The sequence below is a fragment of the Artemia franciscana genome, chromosome 9 (genome assembly GCF_032884065.1).
Source record: "Artemia franciscana chromosome 9, ASM3288406v1, whole genome shotgun sequence".
NCBI classification, from domain to species: domain Eukaryota; kingdom Metazoa; phylum Arthropoda; class Branchiopoda; order Anostraca; family Artemiidae; genus Artemia; species Artemia franciscana.
In genome coordinates this window covers 7,092,696-7,115,284 of record NC_088871.1, presented here as the reverse complement: position 1 = coordinate 7,115,284, position 22,589 = coordinate 7,092,696, and the positions used below count along the sequence as shown (strand labels likewise).

Sequence of the window (22,589 nt, the reverse complement as noted above, 5' to 3'; positions counted from 1 at the left end):
AGAAGGGGACAGCACGTCAATAGTAACCGAAACTCCAAAAAAAGTGTCGTGATAAATATAGATGCATCAAAAGAATTGGATTCTGATGAATATTTAAAATATATAAAACTCATCAAAATTAATGTTACCCATCAAGAGCTACGAGACTGAAAAAATTTGCCCAATTTTGGGAATAGGTGGATAGACCCCCCAAAACATCAAGCCATATTAATAAAAATCACACCATCAGGTTTAGCACGTCAGAGAACCCTAGCGTAGAGGTTTCAAGCTTTTATATGCAAAGATGTGGAATTTTGCATTTTTTGCCAGGAAAAAGGTAATGGATGAGTGTTTATTTGTCCTTGTTTTTTTTAAGGGATGATCCTTAAAAGATCGGAAGAGGGCTCATTTTATTAGAAATAAAAAGTTCTATTGCCCTTTACAAGTGACCAAGAGTATTGGAGGTCAGCGAGCCTCCTCCCACGCCCTTTGTTGTCCATTGAAAATCTTGAGATAGCAATTTTATTCAACATAGTCGAAATATCTAATATCTAAGACAAAAATTGTGAAACGACTAAAAATTGTTGTTGAACTGCCAAAACTGAACCAAAATGTGTAAAAAATAAAATCAAATAGTTTGTGATAACGAACTGTAAGTAAGAAGCAACCCGGCTCAATAGCAACCGAAACTCTAAAAACGAAATTTTGATACCAATAGATACATCAAAAGAATCAAATCAAAGGTTACGAGCCTGAAAAAATTTGCCTTAATTCTTTAAAAAAAAGGGAAACACCCCCTAAAAGTCATACAATCTTAATGAAAATCACTCCATCCGGTTTAGCATGTCAGAGAACCCTATTGTAGGTATTATAAGCTTCTATCTGCAAAAATGTGGAATTTTGTATTTACCGCCAGAAAAAAGACCACGGATGCGTGTTTATTTGTTTTTTGTTTGTTTGTTTTTTTCCCCAGGTGTGATCGTATCAACCCAGTGGTTCTAGAATATTGTGAGACCGAACAAAAATTAAAAGTTTTAGTTCCCTTTTTAGTAACCAAAAATACTGGAGGGGGACTTGGCCCACTCCCTCGCCCATTTTCCCCAAAATTGTCCGATTCAAACTTTGAGATAGCCATTTTGTTTATCATAGTTGAAAGGCTCAAGAACTATGCCTTTGGATATCACATGGCCTCTAGCCCTACAACTCCACGGGAAAGACGTTCAAGTTTTTCATGGGGGAGCTTTCCACGGGGGAGGGGAGTTTCAAGGGGGTGAACTTTTCAGAGGAAATTACACACTGGGGAATTTGCCAGAATTCATATACAAAATTCTTTTTATATTTCTTACTTTCTCTTTTCCGTCTCAATTTTAAGCGTGGAAGGATAAGCGGGGTGCGTGGAAGCTGTTAAGGATAATTGTCCTGGCTAAATTTTCACCGGGATTTAATTGTTCAGAGGATATATCGGTGGGGAGGGTATTTCTCCGTGAAGGTGGGGCCAGATTTCCTGGGATTATTTAAGAAACGATGAGAAATTATATATATAAAAAAACCATTTTTCAACGAAAGTAAGGAGCAGTATTAAAACTTAAAACCAACAGAAATTATTATGTATATGAAAGGGGTTGCCTTCTTCTCAATACCTCACTCTTTATATATATATATATATATATATATATATATATATATATATATATATATATATATATATATATATATATATATATATATATATATATATATATATATATATATATATATATATATATATATATATATATATATATATATATATATAGACATATATATATAAAGCTAATTGAATCCAAGCGGAGAAAAACGTGATTGTGGTGAGTGATTGTGGACATTAACCAGATTTCAGACATAGCAAGAAGTCAATTAACTTAGAATTTTACCTTGCTATTATACGGCTAACGCCTTATGTTATTTAACAGTTTTGAGCCTTCTTTATATCAGCTACATATCTTGAGATGAGAAAGACAGACTATCGTATATGAAAAATTTTCTCTCAAAGAACTCCACTAATCACAAACCAAATTTGGTCTGACGAAAACTCCAATAGAAAGCTTCATCTTCTTAGCAAGTGCCAAGGGAGACTTTTACATGGAAAGAATTCTCCTGCTGTTAGAAAGCCACCGGAAAATGTATAACTTAATATGTGGAATAATTCTGGAAACCGTTTATAAGGGCCAGTTATACTTTGCATGCTAAAACAATAGCCTATAAGTTTAGACTGAATTGAAAGTCTTCCAAGCTACTAAAGGATTTGGTATGGACTACGATATGATTAAAAAAAACAAGTTTTTCAACTGAAAATAAGGAGCAATACTAAAACTTAAAACGAATAGAAGCTATTACGTATATGTGGGGTGTTACGCCCTCCTCAACACCCTACTCTTTACGCTAAGGTTTCTTAGTACTTTTAAAAAGGTTCATATAGCTCTAATTAAAATACCCTAATTAAAAGACTCAAATTTTTAAGGGGGGTAACTTTTCTCACTTAGATTTTTAACTGACATTTTCTCAACTTTTTTTTCATGTCTTAAAATTACATTAAAGACACTTATAGCAAAAGATTACACCTCTGATATTTTAAAAGTACAAATGAAGATATTATAAACACGCCAATCATGATTTTTTCTAGTAGAAACATAATGTTTGTAATGACATTTTTTTGGAACCTAGAATTTTTTTGAAAAGAATTTTTTTTTCTGAACTTACAATTTTTTTAAATATTAAACCCCCTCAATGTTCAACTGTTAGAAGTAGTTAAGCAGCAGACAAAGCAACATCGTTCACTTGTACGTGCCCTAGCAGTAGTCAAAAACAAAGGATACGATTAAAAAAACGACTTCTTCAAGCGGGTGGTAGCTTCTTTACACTTATATTGTCTATCATTACCAACAGTTTCACCAAGAATAATGCATATATTGTTCCCAGAAAATGTTAAGTCTCTCCTAGAAGTTTTTAGCTGGATACGAGGGACTATCAGCTCCAAGAGCCAATTGGGATAGGGCTTTTGTAGCATAGATCGAGGCAATATGATGAATTGGCATCTCCAATAGAACACCAGGATAGGGCTACCTTTAAGCTGCATAAGGGGATACTACTAGCGTAAAAATTTAGGTGTTGAGGAAGGGGCAACACCCCTCATATAAGTAACAATTTCTGTTCGTTTTAAGTTACTTTCTTAGTTACTTTTTTAAGTTCTTACTTTCAGCTGAAAAAAGCTTCTTTTTTCTTAATATAATTTATAGTCGTTGTTTATATACTGACAGGAAATCTGGCTCTACCTAAGCGGAAGAAACACCTCTTCCCACGAATATCCCCTAGACAATTCAATCTCGTTAAAAATTTACCCTGGACAATTACCCTATTTAAAATTGAGTCGACAAAGAGAAAGCAAAACATATAAAAAGAATTTCGTATAGGATAAGTTTTCCTTGAAAAGATCAACATCTGGAAACTTCCCTTCTCATGAACAATTCTCTCTGTTTACAATTCCCCCGTCAGACAATTTGCCACGCCCTCTCTCATGCATACTTCTCAGTAACAGAAACTCTACATAATTAATGGGCAAGATTTATAACTTAAGGACATTTTCCAGGGGCTCTGAGGGGGGGGGTCATGCTATCTCCAAAGGTAGAGTTATTGGGCCATTCAACAATGCTGAACAATATGGCTATCTTAAAATTTTGATTGGACTATCTAGGGAAAAAAGGGGAAATAATGACGAACACCACACTGCCTTTCCATAACAAACAAATACAAAGTAGAAACAATAGGGAAAATCTTTTCAAGACAGTGGAAATCAGTTCTGTGAATATTTCGGCCCTATGTCCAAGGGCCGTCTTCAGCACAATACGAGAAAAAGAGAGAAAATGTGTAAATATAAATAAACTTACATTAAATTGTGAGAATTAAAACCAAATAATGTTATTTAAAAACTTTTTAAAAAACAGCCCTAGCATCCTTACTTCAACGAAGTTCAACCAGGACTGACAAAAAGAATGAAGTGAGAATATAAACTCATTCAAACTAAAGAGAACAAAGTGATTAAACGGAATTTCTCAGAGCCAACCTTGCTTTTTTAGCAGCCTGTCTCAAAGGCCTTTTCGGAGCTGGTTCAGTACTATTATAAGTCGGTTTAGTAAAATATTTTGTTAGATCGTTTTTAATTAAATTTGAGTATAAAGAATTTAGTGAGTATTCCCCTAAGTCCCTGTTCAAAGAAATATTATTATTTATTTTGAGATTAATTTGATTGATTCTCGAACCACCTGTTTTATCCCCAAATCATTACTAATGAGTGAAGATATTTCGAAAAGTATCGGGTGGGACGAATTATTAAATATATGCCAACCTAAAGCAGAATCAAAGGAGTTGTTGGAACTATTTGAAATTAGGGCCTTGTCTATGTCTTTTTTATGCTGTTGTAACCGTTTTTCTAGATTCTGATGGGTCCTGCCGACATAGTAATTTCCACAATCACAGGGTATTTGATAGACCCCTCTTTGGCGAGTAACCGGGGTCTATTTTTTACTAGAATTTAAGAAATTAATGATTTTAAAATTATTATTAAAAACTACGTACAGATTATTTTTTGTGCAAACATTTTTTAATTTTGTTGTGATCCGTCCCACACGATACTTTTTGAAAAATCTTCACTCATTAGTAATGATTTGGGGATAAAAAAGGTGGTTCGAGAATCAATCGAAATTAATCTCAAAATAAATAATAATATTTCTTTGAACAGGGACTTAGGGGAATACTCACTAAATTCTTTATACTCAAATTTAATTAAAAACGATCTAACAAAATATTTTACTAAACCGATTTATAATAGTACTGAACCAGCTACGAAAAGGCCTTTGAGACACGTTGCTAAAAAAAAGCAAGGTTGGCTCTGAGAAATTGCATTTAATCACTTTGTTTTCTTTAGTTTGAATGAGTTTATATTCTCATTTCATTCTTTTTGTCAGTCCTGGTTGAACTTCGTTGAAGTAAGGATGCTAGGGCTGTTTTTAAAAAAAAGTTTTTAAATACCATTATTTGGTTTTAATTCTCACAATTTAATGTAAGTTTATTTGTATATACATATTTTCTCTCTTTTTCTCGTATTGTGCTGAAGACGGCCCTTGGACATAGGGCCGAAATATTCACAGAACTGATTTCTACTGTCTTGAAAAGATTTTCCCTATTGTTTCTACTTTATATTTGTTTGGAAAAAAGGGGTATAAGGGGGGGGTTGCCTTCCAATCTTTTTGGTCACTTTAAAAAGGCGCTATAACTATTGATTTCCGTTAGAATATGCCCTCTCTCAACGTTCTAGGCTAACTGAGTCGGTACGATTAGCCCTGGAAAAAAAAATTAAATAAACATGCATCCATAATCTTTCTTCCGGCATTAAATAAAAAAAAAACAAGTTTTTTCAACTGAAAGTAAGGAGCAACATTAAAACTTAAAAAGAACAAAAAATATAATGTATATGAGGGGGTTTGCCCCCTTGTAAATGCCTTGCTATTTGCGCTAAGTTTCAAATTTTTCTTCTAATTCTTTAAGAATCACCACTGAATCTCAAAGGTCGTTTAATTAGAATAAATAGCTCTTTTGAAAGTACTAAAAAGTACTCATAATGGACATTCCATGTCAATATATTGGGGAGGAGGAAGGGAGAAGAGAAGCCACGTACCACAGGGACAGGAGGAGGTATGGGAAGAGAAACCACATGCTACGGGAAACCAAAATCCTGTAAATCATAAATCCCGGCATAATTCTGATTTAAATAACGTGTAACATGTAATGTGTAACATCTACCAAATCCTTGTAGTAAGCCGTAGTTTTTAAATAGCCTGCTCGTGGGATTAGTCAACCTACCTTCTAGGGTGAACTGCAGCGTGCCCTTGTTTAAGTCTTTTGACATTTCTCACTGAAAAAGCCATTCTAAAATTTTTATCTGATACTGTATACTGGCCATTAGCTCAAGGGATACACAACGATGCGACTTTGTCTACTTGCAACTATAACTTATTGTGATTGCGAACAATAGTGACTACAATAAGCTTTTGACTGTGACCACTTGCAACTGTGACTATTTGTGACTACGATAAACTGTTACCACAACTACTTTTGACTACTTAAAAATTCAAAAACTTGCGACTACGACTACTTACGACTCTGACAACTTATGACTGCTCCTGCAACTATTTGCGATTGTGGATACGAATGCAATTTGGCTGCTACTGCAGTTACTTGCGATTGTGACTGCTACTACCACTAGCACTGCTACTACTACTGCGATTCTATTGTAACTGCAGATTCTATTATAACTTCTAGTATTACAACTAAAACTATTGCACTAAATAAAAAGAGAGTTTAACCGCATCCTCTTTGTCAAAACGAAGAAGTGTATCCAGGTTCTCAAAAAGGGTTTATCTGCAATATTGCACGAATGCCTATGGTTATTAAGATGAAAACATAAGGGCATATTTCACCAAATCAAATGACATTAGGTTGATCCAAGTTGTCAAAATAGCGTATATGGACTGATCTATATTATTCTCAGGAATGGCTATGGGTATTAAATTGAAACTTTCATGGAACGCTAAGGAACGATAAGGGGGGCGTTAAACAAAGTTAAAAGATACTGTTTGAATCCAGGTAGTTGAAATTCTCTTCAATATTTCAAAAACAGCCTGGGAAGGGCATCAAATTGAAACATTCAGAGAATGTTGAAGAATATTTTAAACTTTAAGACAATAGGCACAGCCCATTATTAAATGGGAGTAGCTGCAGTATCTCGGGAACAGCTAAGAACAGCTTATTAAGTATTAAATAAAAAAAAACAAGTTTTTTTAACTGAAAATAAGGAGCTACATTAAGACTTAAAACAAACAGAAATTATTCCGTATATGAATGGGGCTGATCCCTCCTCAACGCCCCACTCTTTACGCTAAAGTTTGACTATTTCTATCAACTCTACTTTTTAAACAGTAAAAAACTTTAGCGTAAAGTGTGGGGCGTCGAGGAGGGAACAGCCCCTTTCATATACGGAGTAATTTCACGTTTTTGAATTAATGCTTGTTTTGATTTTGGCTCTCCAAACATTAATAATTAAAATGAAATTTGCATGTTAATTTATATTTTTGGCTAAATGGCTTTCTCATAGTTTTGATCGGACGATTTTGAGAAAAAAAGGAGCGCGGGAGTAGGCCTTGTTACCCTCCAATTTTTTGGTTATTTAAAAAGGCAACTAGAACATTCAATTTTTTACGAATGTTTATTAGTAAAATTATACGTAACTTACGAATTAAATTACGTAACGAACTTCTAAATTCGTATGTTTTTATTACGTATATGAGGGGATTCACCCCCTCGTCAATACCTCACTCTTTGCATTAAATCTTAGATTTTGTCCAAATTTCTTAAAAATGACCCCTGAATCACAAAGGTCTTAGAATAAATAGTTGAAATAAATAAAATTACTTTAATGTAAAGAGCGAGGTATTAGGAGGTGGTGAACCCCTCATATGCGTGATACTTTCTGTTCGTTTGAAGTTTTAATGCTGCTCCTTACTTTCAGTTGAAAAAACTTTTTCATATTTATTTTTTCATTGTTTTTTCTAAAAATACTAAAAAATCCTGCGTCCCTTCATAGAAATTTCTTTTCACCATAACAAATTCCCCCAAGGAGAGTTCCCCCCGAGTAACCCTCTCCTCTCAACAAAAAAAAAAACCTGAAAGCGTCTGTACACTTCCCAATAACCATTACTATATGTAAACACTGGTCGAAGTTTGTAACTTGCAGCTCCTCCCACGGGAACTGTGGGGGAGTACGTCATCCCCAAAGACACAGTTATTAGGTTTTTCGATTATGCTGAATGAAATGACTATCTCAGAATTTTTATTCTGTGACTTTGGGAAAAAATGAGCGTGGAAGGGTGCCTAGGTGCCCTCTAATTTTTTGGGCACTTGAAAAGGGCACTGGAACTTTTAATTTCCGTTAGAATGAGTCCTCTCGCGACAATTTAGGACCCCTGGGTCGATACGATCACCCCTGGGGGAAAAAAACAACAAATAAACACGTATCCGTGACCTGTCTTGTGGCAAAAAATACAAAATTGCACATCTTTGTAGATACGAGCTTTAAAATTATACTGTATGGTTTTCTTATACGCTGAATCTGATGATGTGATTTTCGTTAAGACTCTATGACTTTTAAGGGGTGTTTCCCCCTATTTTCTAAAATAAAGCAAATTTTCTCAGGCTCATAAATTTTGATGGGTATGTCTAAACTTGATGAACCTTATCAAACAGTTCGTGGTAACGAACTGCAGTAAGGAGCGACCCGGCTCAATAGTAACCGAAACTCTAAAAAAATGGAATTTTGATACCAAAAAAAAAAAGAATCGCATTTTATGCTGATTTTAAATATACAAGTTTCATCAAGATCAGTTTTACCCATCAAAAGTTACGAGCCTGAGAAAATTTGCGTCATTTTAGAAAATAGGGGGAAACATCCCCTGAAAGTCATATATAATCTTAACGAAAATCACACCATTAGATTGAGCGTATCAGAGAACCATACTGTAGAAGTTTCAAGCTCCTATCTACAAAAATGTGGAATTTCACATTTTTTGCCAGAAGACAGATCATTTTTTTGTTGTTTTGTTTGTTTTTTTTTTCTCTAGGGGTGATCGTATCGAATGAGTGGTCCTAGAATCTTGCGAGAGGGCTCATTCTAACGGAAATTGAAAATTCTAGTGCCCTTTTTAAGTGACCAAAAAAATTAGAGGGCACCTAGGCCCCCTCCCACGCTCATTTTTCCCCAAAGTCACCAGATCAAAATTCTGAGATAGCCTTTTTATTCACCATAGTCGAAAAACCTAATAACTGTGTCTTTAGGGACGACTTACTCCCCCGCAGTCCCCGTGGGAGGGGCTGTAAGTTATAAACTTTGACCTGTGTTTGCATGTAGTAATGGTTACTGGGAAGTGTACAGACGTTTTCAGGGGGATTTTTTGGTTAAGGGGGGACAGTTGGGGGGGGGGGGAGGTTACGTGGGAGGATATTTCCATGGAGAGACTTCTCATGGGGGAAGAGAATTTCAATGAAGGGGGTGCAGGATTTTCTAGCTTATGGGTTATTACGTAGGATTATTACGCATATGAGGGGGTTTACCCTCTCGTTATACCTCACTCTTTACGCTAAAGTATTTTTAGTAATTTCAACTATTTATTCTACGGCCTTTGTGATTCAGAGGTCATTCTTAAGGAATTGGGACAAAATCGAAGCTTTAGTGTAAAGAGCGAGGTATCGACGAGGGTTGAACCCCCTCATATACGCAATAGAAACATACGAATATAGAAGTTCGGTACGTAAGTTAATTCGTATGTTACGTATATTTTTTACCAATGAAAACGTTTGTAAAAAATTAAAAGTCCTAGTTGGTTTTTAAAGTAATCAAAAACTTGGAGGGCAACTAGGCCTGCTCCTTCGCTTGTTTTTTCTCAAAATCTCCGATTAATTGCAATTAATTCATATGCAAATTTCATTGTAATTATTTATGTGCGGAGAGCCAAGATCAAAACATGCATTAATTCAAAAACGTCCAGAAATTAAATGAAAAAAAAACAGGCGTTTTTAACGGAAAGTAAGGAGCGACATTAAAACTTAAAACAAATAGAAATTACTCCGTATATGAAAGGGGCTTTTCCTCCTCGACACCCGCTCTTTACGCTAAAGTTTCTTACTGTTTTAAAAAGTAGAGTTAAGAGAAAGGGTCAAACTTTAGCGTAAAGAGCGAGGCGTTGAGGAGGAAAAGCCCCTTTCATATACGGATTAATTTCTGTTTGTTTTAAGTTTTAATGTCGCTCCTTACTTTCCGTTAAAAAAAAGTTGTTCTTTTTATTTAATATATTTAAAATCAGCATTAAAATGCGATTGTTTTTATGTAACTATAGTTATAAAAATTCTGTTTTTTAGAGTTTTAGTTACTTTTGAGCCCGTTGTTCTAAAATGTTAGACGTTGTTGAATTTAATCAAGAGATAATGTGTATATCCAGCTTTTTAAAATTGTGTTTGCAATATCTCAGGAACAGCTTTAGGTGTTAAGTTAAACTTTTCAGAGAATGTTAAGGGGGATGAAGAACTCGATCAAAAGACAGCATGTGTATAGGTCGTCAAAAGGTTGTATCTGCAATATTTCAGGAACGGCTAATGGTATTTACTTGAAACTTTCAAGGAATATTAGGTGGGATTTTGAAATAAATGAAAATACACTAATTAAAACTAATAAATTAGAATCGGATATTTTAATTCTTAAGCCGAGAACATAAAAACTTGAGAAATATTCATTATTTTTACCAAGATTAAAACATTGGTATTCAAAAACAAACATGATTAAAAAAACTTTTCGTAAAAAAGTTTTACAAAGAAAAATAAAGAGCTGTATTAAACCTTAGACCAGTAGAAACCTTAGACCGTTGTATTCAACAACGTTCTATAACGATTCAAACTCAAAACGACCAGAACTAATTATTGAAGAACAAATATAACTTAATTGGAACAGATGATGTTTGTTCTTATTCTATTTGATTTAGGACAGTCATATTGAAATCAGAATTACTTCAATTATTAACATGTAATCATTAAAGTGTATTCTCTAAACTATCCCTGAGCAATCATGGGTCGAAAGAGACTTCTTAAGTCCAAGAAGTAGCAAGGTTATCTTTTGGAGGGACTAGGTTATTTATTGGAGGTAGAGGGGGAGGGCCCTCTCCTCTATATTCTGATAAATACTCTCATTAGGTTTTAACATGGGAAAACATTTTTTTTTCATGCTCTTTTAATTGAAGGAATTGCGAAAAAAACAAAATTTTACCCAAAGATTCTGAAAAGTACATTTTTAACTCCCCCATCTATAATTTTGTAAATTGACATCCCTGCGAAAAAGTGAGGCTCCAATAATCAGAGGGCCTCACTTTAGCCCTTCCGATTACAGAATCTAAAATTGTATCCTATAGTAATTGTGGTTTAACTAAAATATAAACATTAGGTCGAAATCGAGAAAGGACCTTGTTGGACCAGTTTTTAGACCCCATAAATTTAGCGTGTATTAAAAATTTTCTGATTATTCAGGGGGGGGGGTTGGAGGACGGGTGTTAGAATACTTTCTCTTAAGGGAGGTTCCTTGAGTGAGTGTGGGAGGTAAAGTATCCCCTTGAAATATGGCATCGAATTCCCACATGTGCACTACCATCCATACTAGGCCGGTGTAAGACCCAACAAATGTTTGGATTAGACAATGCTAGTTTTTGCTGAAATTACTCATGTACACGTAACTTTAGTCAAGAATGAAGCCTACTTTCAACTTTCTATCGAAATAATTTAAATCAATGATTTTGCTTTAATATTTGAGAGTCTCTTAACGGCAAAGATGTTCCAAAAAGATTATAAAGAAGAAAGTGGTGCATAACGTGCTGTATGTATATGTTCCATATTGTCATGAACATTTTAGTCCGATTAAACTTACAGTCTTCTATCAGAAAATTCACTTGTTCCCCCTTTCTACGATTTCTTCAGGAAAATAATGCACATTTTAGGTTGTAATTTTGCCCCTTCCTCCCCAGCAATGGAAACGTCAACTTTTAAAGCTTCTAAACCTAAAAGAGCTCCCAAATTTGTCAGGAAAATTGAATTATTATAAATAAAAATGGATAATTTAGTGCTTCATTTTCATTTTTGACTACAGCTATGGCTAAGATTTTCTAATTATATTTTTGTGCGTATCAAAGAGAATGGGGAACTTATGAGAGTTGTATTTTTGTGGTCTTCACATGGGAAGACAGATACTCAAAACTGCTCTACTTCATTAAAGAAATATAAATTTTCAAAATAAATTGGATTTTTGATGAGGTTAATTTACAATGTGCTAGTATTATAGCGGATATTTCTCTGTTTGGGATATCAATATTTTTTATTTTTAAGAATTATTTTAAATCAAAATTCAGCCTTCGTAAAGTAGGCCTAGGTTAGTTTGGAGAGATCCTGGTTGGGTTAGACAGTTTAGTTGAACATAAAACGGTAGTAATATTGAAGGTTGAATTTTGCTTTCCCCCCCCTGGCATTTTGAAGCACTTTCTAATTCAATAATGCACAATTTGGGGTCAAACAAAGCCACAAAAAACCACAAACTCTTTGGTGTTTTCTTTAACCTGTGGTCTTAATAATAGAAATTATTATCTGTGTCATATTTATGTTATCATACAGTCCTTGAGTGAATATTCCATACTTGACATACCCCTTCACGTTTAGAGAGTCTGATATGCTTGCTCTATCGCTCTATAATACACTAGATTAACTACAGTGAGCCCCCAAGTATATGTGTGTCCTATGCTAATGACCTACTTGGACTATTAGTAGATATAGTCCTGTTTAGCATGTCCAGTTTTTTACTAAAGTCCGTCGATTAGACCATGCCTTTCTTATGAGTTTGTGCCCTTGCCTTTGAGGCCTCGAAGGAGCCAGGGATGTACACGGTGTTAAAGGAGATTTTGGTGAGCCTTCAAGTGTGCTTCATTGCTTAAAAAGGGCACTAGCACTTTCATTTTTAACCTAAGGACCTACTTGTAATTTTCTAAGGTCATTTGTTCTAAGTTGCCTGGCCTGGTGTGAAAAAAAATAACACAGAGGAAACAAACTGGTCCAAACCACAATATTTGCCACTATTTTTTATGTAGACTGGTTAATCCGAATATCTTGATAGAGAGAGAGAGAGAGAGAGAGAAAGAGAGAGAGAGAGAGAGAGAGAGAGAGAGAGAGAGAGAGTTATGGGGTTAAGAATATCCGCTCAAACATAGGAATAAAATTAAAAAGAAAAGAATGAGAAAAAAATTCTATACTCGCTCACAAACTCATTAAGTTTAGTTTTGTATTTAATATTGTGGCTTATGGGCGTCCAAGGCTTGTATCTCTCTCCATAAAAAGCGCTTTAATAAGTCTGTATTTCTTTCTTCTTTCCATCCTTTCATTATTTGTTGGGTAATTGGCACAGGCGTGACGGTTAGAATCAAGCTTACGAATCTTTCCAATTACGAAGAGGGGATGTATTCGTTTTGGCTCAGCTGCTTGTGACAACTTTTGAACTCGTTCCAAAAGCCCTTACCAGCAGACCAGATCCTAAGCATCAGTTTTTGGGAGAGATAAATCACGAATGAGGACGAATCTTTTCCAACGAGTGATTTTGCCAAAACCAATAAGGATTAAAAGATTCAAGTTTGAAAGCGGGTGGAAGCTAATAAGCTAATTCAACTATTCGCAGAAGGGACGTTAAAGTTACAATTTTTTTCTTGTGGTTTTCTATAAGATTTCAAGCACATTATGTCGTCCCTTCAAAATTAAAAATATCGCATAGAAGCTCTTTGTTTTGCAAAAAGAAATTTTTGAGAAAGAAATATTCAATGCATTGTCATTAAAATTTTTGAGAAATTTGGCAAAAAAATTTTTGCAAAAAAAGAGATTTTTGAAATATTTTTAAGCATTGTCATTAAATTTTGGGCCTAAGATTTAAAGGCTCACCTAAGAATTACAAAGGGTTGCAAACTGCCGCCACCACAAACAAAGATAATAAAATTTTGTAGGTACAAAAGCCCAAAGCCCGATGAACCCCTGGCGTCAGGAACTCCAGTTCAAAGCCTCTGGATGTATGCTGGAATTATTTTCAACTTTAAAGGGCCGTTACAAATTACGAAAGGACATGTTATAATGAACAAGAGCTCAGAGCTCATTTGGCACTTGTGACGAGGCAAGAAGAGCTAAGAGCCAAGAGATCATATGGTATGAGCTCTAGCAAAATTCTATGAATCAATAGATTGATTTAAAAGGAAAATAAGAGGCTTAGTGCCGGTCAGGGTTTAAAATAAGAGCTCTGAGTCACGATATCCTTCTAAATATTAAAATTCTAAGATCTGATCACCCATTCGTATGTTATAAATACCTAATCTGTTCTAATTTTTCCTCTCCCTTTAGCCCCCCAGATGGTCGATTCTGGGAAAACGACTTTATCAAGTCAATTTGTGCAGCTCCCTGACACGCCTACACATTTTCATCGTCCTAGCACGTCCAGAAGCACCAAACTCGCCAAATTACTGAACCCCTCCCCCCAACTCCCCCAAAGAGAGTTAATCCAGTACGGTTCCTTCAATCACGTATCAAGGACATTTGCTTATTCTATCCACCAAGCTCCATCCCGATTCCTCCACTCTAAGTGTTTTCCAAGGTATCCCCCTCCAACTCCTCTCAATGTCAAAAGATCTGGTCGGGATTTGAAATGAGAGCTATGAGACATGAATTCCTTCTAAATATCAAATTTCATTAAGATCCGATTACCTATTCGTAAAATAAAAATACCCCAATTTTCATGTTTTCCGAGAATTCAGGTTTCCCCCTCCAAGTCCCCCCATTCTTGCAGGATCTGGTCGGGATTTGAAATAAGAGCTCTGAGACACGAATTCCTTCTAAATATAAAATTTCATTAAGATCCGATCACCTATTCGTAAAATAAAAATACCCCAATTTTCACGTTTTCCAAGAATTCCGGTTTCCCCCTCCAACTCATCCCAATGTCACAGGATCTGGTCGAAATTTAAAATTAGAGCTTTAAAGCGCAAGACCCTTCGAAATATCAAATTTCATTAAGATCTGGTCACCCTTTTGTAAGTTACAAATACCTCAATTTTCAAAATTACCCCCCCACCCAACTCTACCAAAGAGATAAGATCCGGTCCGATTATGTCAGTCACGTGTCTTAGACTGGTTTTTATTCTTCCCATCCAGTTTCATCCTGATCTCACCGCTTTAAGTATTTTCTAAGATTTCCGGTTCCCCTCAACCCCCCCCCCCCAATTACGCTGGATCCGGTAGAGATTTTAAAAAGAGATCTAAGTCACTAGGTCCTTCTAAATATGAAGTTTCATGAAAATCCGATCGCTCCTTCGTAAGTTAAAAATACGTAATTTTTTCTAATTTTTCAGAATTAACCCCCCCCCCCCTCCCCCAATAGAGCAGATCCTTTCCAATTATGTAAATCACGTATCTAAGACTTCTGCTTATTTTTCCCACCAAGTTTCATCCCGATCCCTCAAATCTAAGCGTTTTCCATGATTTTAGTTTCCCCCACCCCAAACTCCCCCCAAAGTCATCAGATCTGGTCGGGACTTAAAATAAGAGCTTTGAAACACGATATCCTTCTAAATATCAAATTTCATTGAGATCCGATCACCCGTTCGTAAGTTAAAAATACCTCATTTTTCTAATTTTTCAGAATTACCCCCCCCCCCCAACTACCCCAAAGAGAGCGGATCCGTTCCGGTTATGTAAATCATGTATCTAGGACTTGTGTTTACTTTTTCCACCAAGTTTCACTCTGATCCCTCCACTCTAAGCGTTTGCAAGTTTTAGTTTTCCCCTCTCAACTCCCCCCATGTCACCAGATCCGGTCGGGATTTAATACAAGAGCTCTGAGACACGATATCCTTCTAAATATGAAATTTCATTGAGATCCGATCACCCGTTCGTAAGGTACAAATACCTCATTTTTTCTAATTTTTCAGAATTAACCCCCCCCCCCCCCCCCAACTACCCCAAAGAGAGCGGATCCGTTCCGGTTATGTCAATCATGTATCTAGGACTTGCACTTATTTTTCCCACCAAGTTTCATCCCGATAACTCCACTCTAAGTTTTTCCAAGATTTTAGGTTTCCCCCTCCCGACCCCCCTCCCCTCCCCCCCCCATTGTCACCAGATCCGGTCGGGATTTAAAATAATAGGTTTGAGACACGATATCCTTCCAAACATCAAATTTCATTGGGATCTGATCAACCGTTCGTAAGTTAAAAATACTTATATTTTTCTATTTTTTCCGAATTAACGGGCCCCCCACCCCCCCCCCCCAGATGGTCAAATCAGGAAAACGACTATTTCTAATTTGATCTGGTCCGGTCCCTTATATTCTGCCAAATTTCATCGTACTAGCTTACCTGGAAGTGCCTAAAGTAGCAAAATCGGGACCGACAGACCGACAGAATTTGCGATTGCTATATGTCAAACAGTTCGTGGTAACAAACTGTGGTAAGGAGAGACCCGGCTCAATAGTAACCAAAACTCTAAAAAATGGAATTTTTATGCCAATAGTTGCATCAAAAGAATCGCATTTTAATGCTGATTCAGCGTATCAGAGAGCCTTACTGTAGAAGTTTCAAGCCCCTATCTACAAAAATGTGGAATTTAGAATTTTTTGCCAGAAAACAAATCACGGATGTGTGTTTATTTGTTTTTTTTTCCAGGGGTGGTCGTATCGACTCAGTGGTCCTAGAATGTCGCAAAAGAGCTTAACGAAAATTAAAAGTTCTAGTGCTCTTTTTTTAAGTGACAAAAAAATTGGAGGGTACCTAGGTCCCCTCCCACGCTTTTTCCCCACAGTCACTGGATCAAAATTCTGAGATAGCCATTTTATTCATCATAGTCAAATAACCTAATAACTATGTCTTTGGGGACGACTTACTCCCCCGCAGTCGCCGTGGGAGGGGTTTCAAGTTACAAACTTTGACCTGTATTTACATATCGTAATGGTTACTGGGAAGTGTACAGACGTTTTCAGGGAGATTTTTTGGTTTGGGGGGAGAGTTGAAGGGGGGTTACGTGGGAGGATCTTGCAATGGAGGAACGTTTTATTGGGGAAGAGACTTTCAATGGAGGGGGCGCAGGATTTCCTAGCATTATTTAAAAAAAAAAACAATGAAAAAATAAATATGAAAAGTTTTTTCTACTGAAAGTGAGGAGCAGCATTAAAACTTAAAACGAACATAAATTATTACGCATATGAGGGGTTTACCTCCTCGTAATACTTCGCTCTTTACGCTAAAGTTTTTCTAGTAATTTCAACTATTTATTCTACGGCCTTCGTGATTCAGGGGTCATTCTTAAGGAATTGGGACAAAATTTAAGCTTTAGTGTAAAGAGCGATGCATCGACGAGGGGTGAGCCCCCTCATATACGCAATAAAAACATACGAATATAGAATTCGCTACGTAAGTTAATTCGTAAGTTACGTATATTTTTTTACTTATGAAAACGTTCGTAAAGAATTAAAAGTTCTAGTTGCCTTTTTAAGTAATTAAAAAATTGGAGGGCAACTAGGCCTCCTCTCTCGCTCTTTTTTTTTCCAAATATTCCGATTAAAACTATGAAAAAGCCATTTAGCCCAAAAAATTAATATACAAATTTCGTTTTAATTATTTATGCGTGGTGAGCCAAGATAAAAAAAATGCATTAATTAAAAAATGTCCAGAAATTAAAAAAAAGTTTTTTTAAATGAAAATAAGGAGTGACATTAAAACTTAAAACGAACAAAAATTACTCCGTATATGAAAGGGGCTTTTCCTCCTCAACGCCCCGCTCTTTACGCTAAAATTTTTTACTGTTTTAAAATGTAGAGCTAAGAGAAAGAGTCAAACTTTAGCGTAAAGAGCGGGGCGTTTAATGTCGCTCCTTAATATCATTTAAAAAACTTATTTTTTTTTGTTAAATCACTTAATTAATACCAAGTGCCATAAAAACGGTGTCATCTGTATCCACATCGTTTTATTCAATCCATAGATATGCCACTTCAAGGGGAAATCAAGTATAACTGTTAACCAATGAAATTGCACGAGTCCTACGATAGTTTTTTTTTTTTTCTTCTTCTTTTGACAATTCTGTACCTCTTTAATACTTCTCCCAACCCAAAAACAGCCAAACTGCATTTGTCACACCAGCATCAAAAGCTTGTGTGTTGAAATTTTTTATAGGAGGAGATGCTTATCTGAAATAAATCTATTATTAAATCAATGAATGTACGAATTTTTCCAGGGGGATCAAGAGAAAAACGAACTTTTAAGTAAGGAACTCTTTCTCTCTCTCTCTCTCTCTCTCTCTCTCTCACACTCTTTCTCTCGAGAGAGTGGGAAGGAATTTTTATGTTGGGATTTCCGTAGAGGGAAATAATTTTCAATGGAAGGGGAGCTGGATTACCGGCATTATTTAAAACGATCAGAAATTAAATAAAACAAACAAGTGTTTATTTAACTGAAAGTAAGGAGCAACACCAAACCTAAAACAAAAGAAACTATCACTTGTATATAAGGGGTTGACCCTTCTTTAATGCCTCACTCTTTATTTAAATGCTTGAGTTTTTGTCTCATTGTTTTAAGAATGACTCCTAAACAGAGAAGTCGTTTAATTAGAATAATAAGCCTTTTTTAAAGTTAAAAAAAAAATAGCGCAAAGAGAAAGGTATTGAAGAGAGGGTGACCTTTCGTATACGTAATCATTTCTGTCGGTTTTAAGTTTTGATGATGCTCCTTACTTCCATTTGGAAAAAAATGTGTTTATTATTTAATTAACTAAAGCTTCACAAGGCGTTACAAATTACAAAAATGGTTTAAAAGTCCATATATCTTTTGCAAGTTTCATATTACTAACCGACTGCACAATACTTGTTTTATTTACTAATGATTGCACTTACATATACCTGAAAATTCCACCTCAATGCTTCTGATATTACATAAAAAAAACTAGGTTTTTTTAACTGAAAGTAAGGAGCGACACTAAAACTTAAAACGAACAGAAATTACTCCGTATATGAAATGGGTTGTCCCCTCCGCAGTCCCACGCTCTTTACGCTAAAGTTTTTAGTTGTTTTAAAAAGTAGAATTGTGGCAAAGAGTCAAACTTTGGCGTAAAGAGCGAGGGACTGCGGAGGGGACAACCCATTTCATATACGGAGTAATTTCTGTTCGTTTTAAGTTTTAGTGTCGCTCCTTACTTTCAGTTAAAAAAACCTAGTTTTTTTATGTAATTTCTGAACGTTTTTGAATTAATGCATGTTTGATTTTGACTCTCCACGCGTAAACTATTCAAACGAAATTTGCATATTAATTCCTTTTTTGGCTAAATGGCTTTCTCTTAGTTTTGATCATACGAATTTGAGAAATATGGGATGGGGAAGGAGCCTAGTTGCCATGCAATTTTTCGGTTACATAAAAAGGCAACTATTAATTTTAATTTTAACGAATTTTTTTATTAGCAAAAAATATACGTAACTTTAGAATTAACTTACGTAACAAACTTTTATATTCTTTAATTATTATTATGTATATGAGGGGGTTTGTACCCTCGTTAATACCTCGTTCTTTACACTAAATCGTAAGTTTTGTCCCAATTCTTTAAGAATGACCCCTGAATCAGAAAGGCCGTAGAATAAATAGTTGAAATTACTAAAAATACTTTAGCATAAAGAGCGAGGTATTTATTTCCTCCTAAATACCTCGCTCTTTATGCTAAAGTATTTTTAGAACCCCTCATATGCGTAATAATCTCTGTTCGTTTTAAGTTTCAATGCTACTTCTTCCTTTCATTTGAAAAAAACGTTTTCATATTTATTTTTCATTGTTTTCTTATAGTAATGCTAGAGAATCCTGCGCCCTTTTCATTGAATTTTTCTTCCCCCATGACAGATTCCTCAAGGAAAGATCCTCCAACATATCCACCTCTCCTCAGCCCCACCCCCAAACAAAATAAAATCCCCTGAAACGTCTGTACACTTCCCAATAACCATTACTATATGTAAACACTGGTCAAAGTTTGTAACTTGCAGCCCCTCCCCCAGGGATTCTGGGGGAGTAAGTCATCCCCAAAGACATAGTTATTATGGTTTTCAACTATGCTGAACAAAATGGCTATCTCAAAATTTTGATCCGTTGACTTTGGGAAAAAAATGAGCGTGGGAGGGGGCCTAGATGCCCTCCAATTTTTTTGGTCACTTAAAAAGGGCACTAGAACTTTTCATTTCCGTTAGAATGAGCCCTCTTGCGACATTATAGGACCACTTGGTCGATACGATGACCCCTGGGAAAAAAAAAAAAAAAAAAAAAAAAAAAACAAAAAAACAAACAAATAAACACGCACCCGTGATTTGTCTTCTGGCAAAAAATACAAAATTCCACATTTTTGTAGATAGGAGCTTGAAACTTCTACAGTAGGGTTCTCTGATACGCTGAATCTGATGGTGTCATTTTCACTAAGATCCTACGACTTTTAGGGGGTGTTTCTTCCTATTTTCCTAAATAAGGTAAATTTTCTCAGGCTCTTAACTTTTGATGGGTAAGACTAAACTTGATGAAACTTATATATTTAAAATCAGCATTAAAATGCGATTCTTTTGATGTAGCTATTGATATCAAAATTCAATTTTTTAGAGTTTTGGTTACTATTGAGCCGGGTCGCTCCTTACTACAGTTCGTTACCACGAACTGTTTGATTCGGACTGCTTTCCTTAGTTTCACTGATTCGAGTCTAGTATATATCTACTCTCACCCCCTGTATTAAGATTGTACAAAAATAAGTTTTTTAACTGAAACTAAGGAGCAATATTAAAGCTTAAAACGAACAGAAATTATTCCGTATATGAGGGGATTCACCTCTCGTTAATACCTCGCTCTTAACGCTAAAGTTCAAATTCTTTAAGAATGACCTCTGAATCACAAATGGTTTAATTAGATTAAATAGCTCTTTTGAAAGTACTAACAAAACCTTTAGCGAAAAGAGCGAGGCATTGATGAGGGGTGAACCCTTCATATACGTAATAACTTCTGTTCGTTTTAAGTTTTAGTGTTGCTCCTTGCTTTCAGTTGCAAAAAATTGTTATTCAATTTAATTTCTGATCGTTTTTTAAATAATACTGGAAAATCCGACGCCCATTCATGGAGAATTTCCTTCTCCCATGAAAAATCCTTCCGTGGAAAGATCCTCCCAAGTAACCTTTCCCCCTGACCCCCCGCGACAAGAAAAATCCCCCTGAAAACTTGTGTATGCTTCCTAATAACAAATACTGTATTTAAACAATGGGCAAAGTTCACAGGTTGCAGCCCTTCCCCCGGGGCCATGGGAGATTAAGTCATCCTCAAAGACATATTTGTTAGATTTTTTGATTATGTTGAACAAAGTGGCTATATCAAAATTCTGAACGGGTGACTTTGGGGGGAAATGAGCGTGGGAGGGGGCCTAGTTCCCCTCCTATTTTTTGTCACTTAAAAAGGGCACTATAAATTTTAATTTCCATTTGAATGAGCCCTCTTGCAATATTTTGGGACTACTGGGTTGATACGATCACCCCTTGGAAAAAAGCAAATAAACACGCATCCGTGATCTTTCTTCTGGCAAACAATATAAATTTCTTATTTTTGCATATAGGAGGTTTAAAACTTTACAGTAGTGTTCTCTCATACGCTGAATCTGATGGTGTGGTTTCATTAAGATTATATGACTTTTAGGGGAAGTTTCCCCTGTTTTTCGAAAATAAAGCACTCAGGCTCGTAACTTTTGATAGATAAAACTAAAATTGATGAAACTTATATATTTGAAGTCACAATAAAAATTTAATTCTTTTGACATATCTATTGGTATCTAAATTCTTTTATTTAGAGTTTTGGTTACTATTTAGCCAGGTCGCTCCTTACTTACATTTCGTTACCACGAACTGTTTGAAATATAAAAAAAAAAAAGGTAAAGGATACGGCATTAGACTTTACAGTCCGTACCGGAGGTGCTGATCTCCGTTTCTTGGCCCTTCAGCCAGGAAGTGCAATGGGGGGTTGGGGGCCAGCCATCCTGTGCTTTCGCACACCCTTCCTGTTTACCTTCCCCAGATTTCTCCAGGTACCCATTTAGAGCTGGGTCGACTCTGGCTATGCTTACAGAGTCACGCCACTGACCCCCGTCCCAACTGAAGAGTTGGGTACAACTGGGATTCGAACCCGCGTCCTCTCAGACAAAGGATCCCGAATCCAGCGCACCAACCAACTCGGCCAGGACGGCTTTGAAATATATCCTTGGTCAATGCGACATATTTATTATAAAATTAACAGATTAATCTCTGCAATATTGTACCTAACTTTATCAACACTGAATGTCAAAATTAAATAAGAAAGACAAGTTTTTTTTTCAACTGAAAGTAAGGAGTATCATTAAAACTCAAAACAAACAGAAGTTATTACGTACGTGAAGGGAATTGCCTCCTCCTCAAGACCTTGCTCTTTGTGCTAAAGTGTTTTAGTAATAAAAAAAAACTTTTTATTGTTCTAATTAAACGAACCGTGTGTTTTAGGAGTTGTTCTTAAAGAATTGGGACAGAAATCAAACCTTAGCGTAAAAAGCGAGGTGTTGAGGAGGGGGCAAACTCCCTCATGTACGTAATAATTTCTATTTGTTTTGAGTTTTAATGTTGCTCATTACTTTCAGTTGAAAAAATCTTGATTTTTACACATTTTCTGATCGTTTTCAAATAATACCAGAAAATATGGCTCCACCTCTACAGAAAAATCTAACCTCTATACAAACCCCAGACAATAGCCCTTAACATCTCCGAGCGTAAAATTGACACAACAAAGAGAAAGTAAGACATAAGAAGAATTTCGCATGGGAATTTTCAAATTCCTCCAGTGTAAAATTTCCCCTGAAATATTCACCCTTGGAACTTCCCTCCCCAAGAAAAATTC

The 22,589-nt window shown here is 35.7% G+C and overlaps 2 protein-coding genes across 6 annotated transcripts in view; one reads left to right on the top strand and one right to left on the bottom strand.

Annotated features, from left to right (window-relative positions):
* The window catches only part of LOC136030948 (CUGBP Elav-like family member 3-A), a 240,021-nt gene that overhangs the window by 164,174 nt on the left and 53,258 nt on the right, over positions 1-22,589 (bottom strand). The gene's annotated exons all lie outside the window — the stretch shown is intronic.
* The window catches only part of LOC136030947 (peptidyl-prolyl cis-trans isomerase G-like), a 155,591-nt gene continuing 137,996 nt past the window's right edge, over positions 4,995-22,589 (top strand). For both annotated transcript variants that reach the window (XM_065710069.1, XM_065710068.1), the window contains exon 1: positions 4,995-5,074. The gene's annotated coding sequence lies outside the window, so the exon portion shown is untranslated. The remainder of the gene's footprint in view (positions 5,075-22,589) is intronic.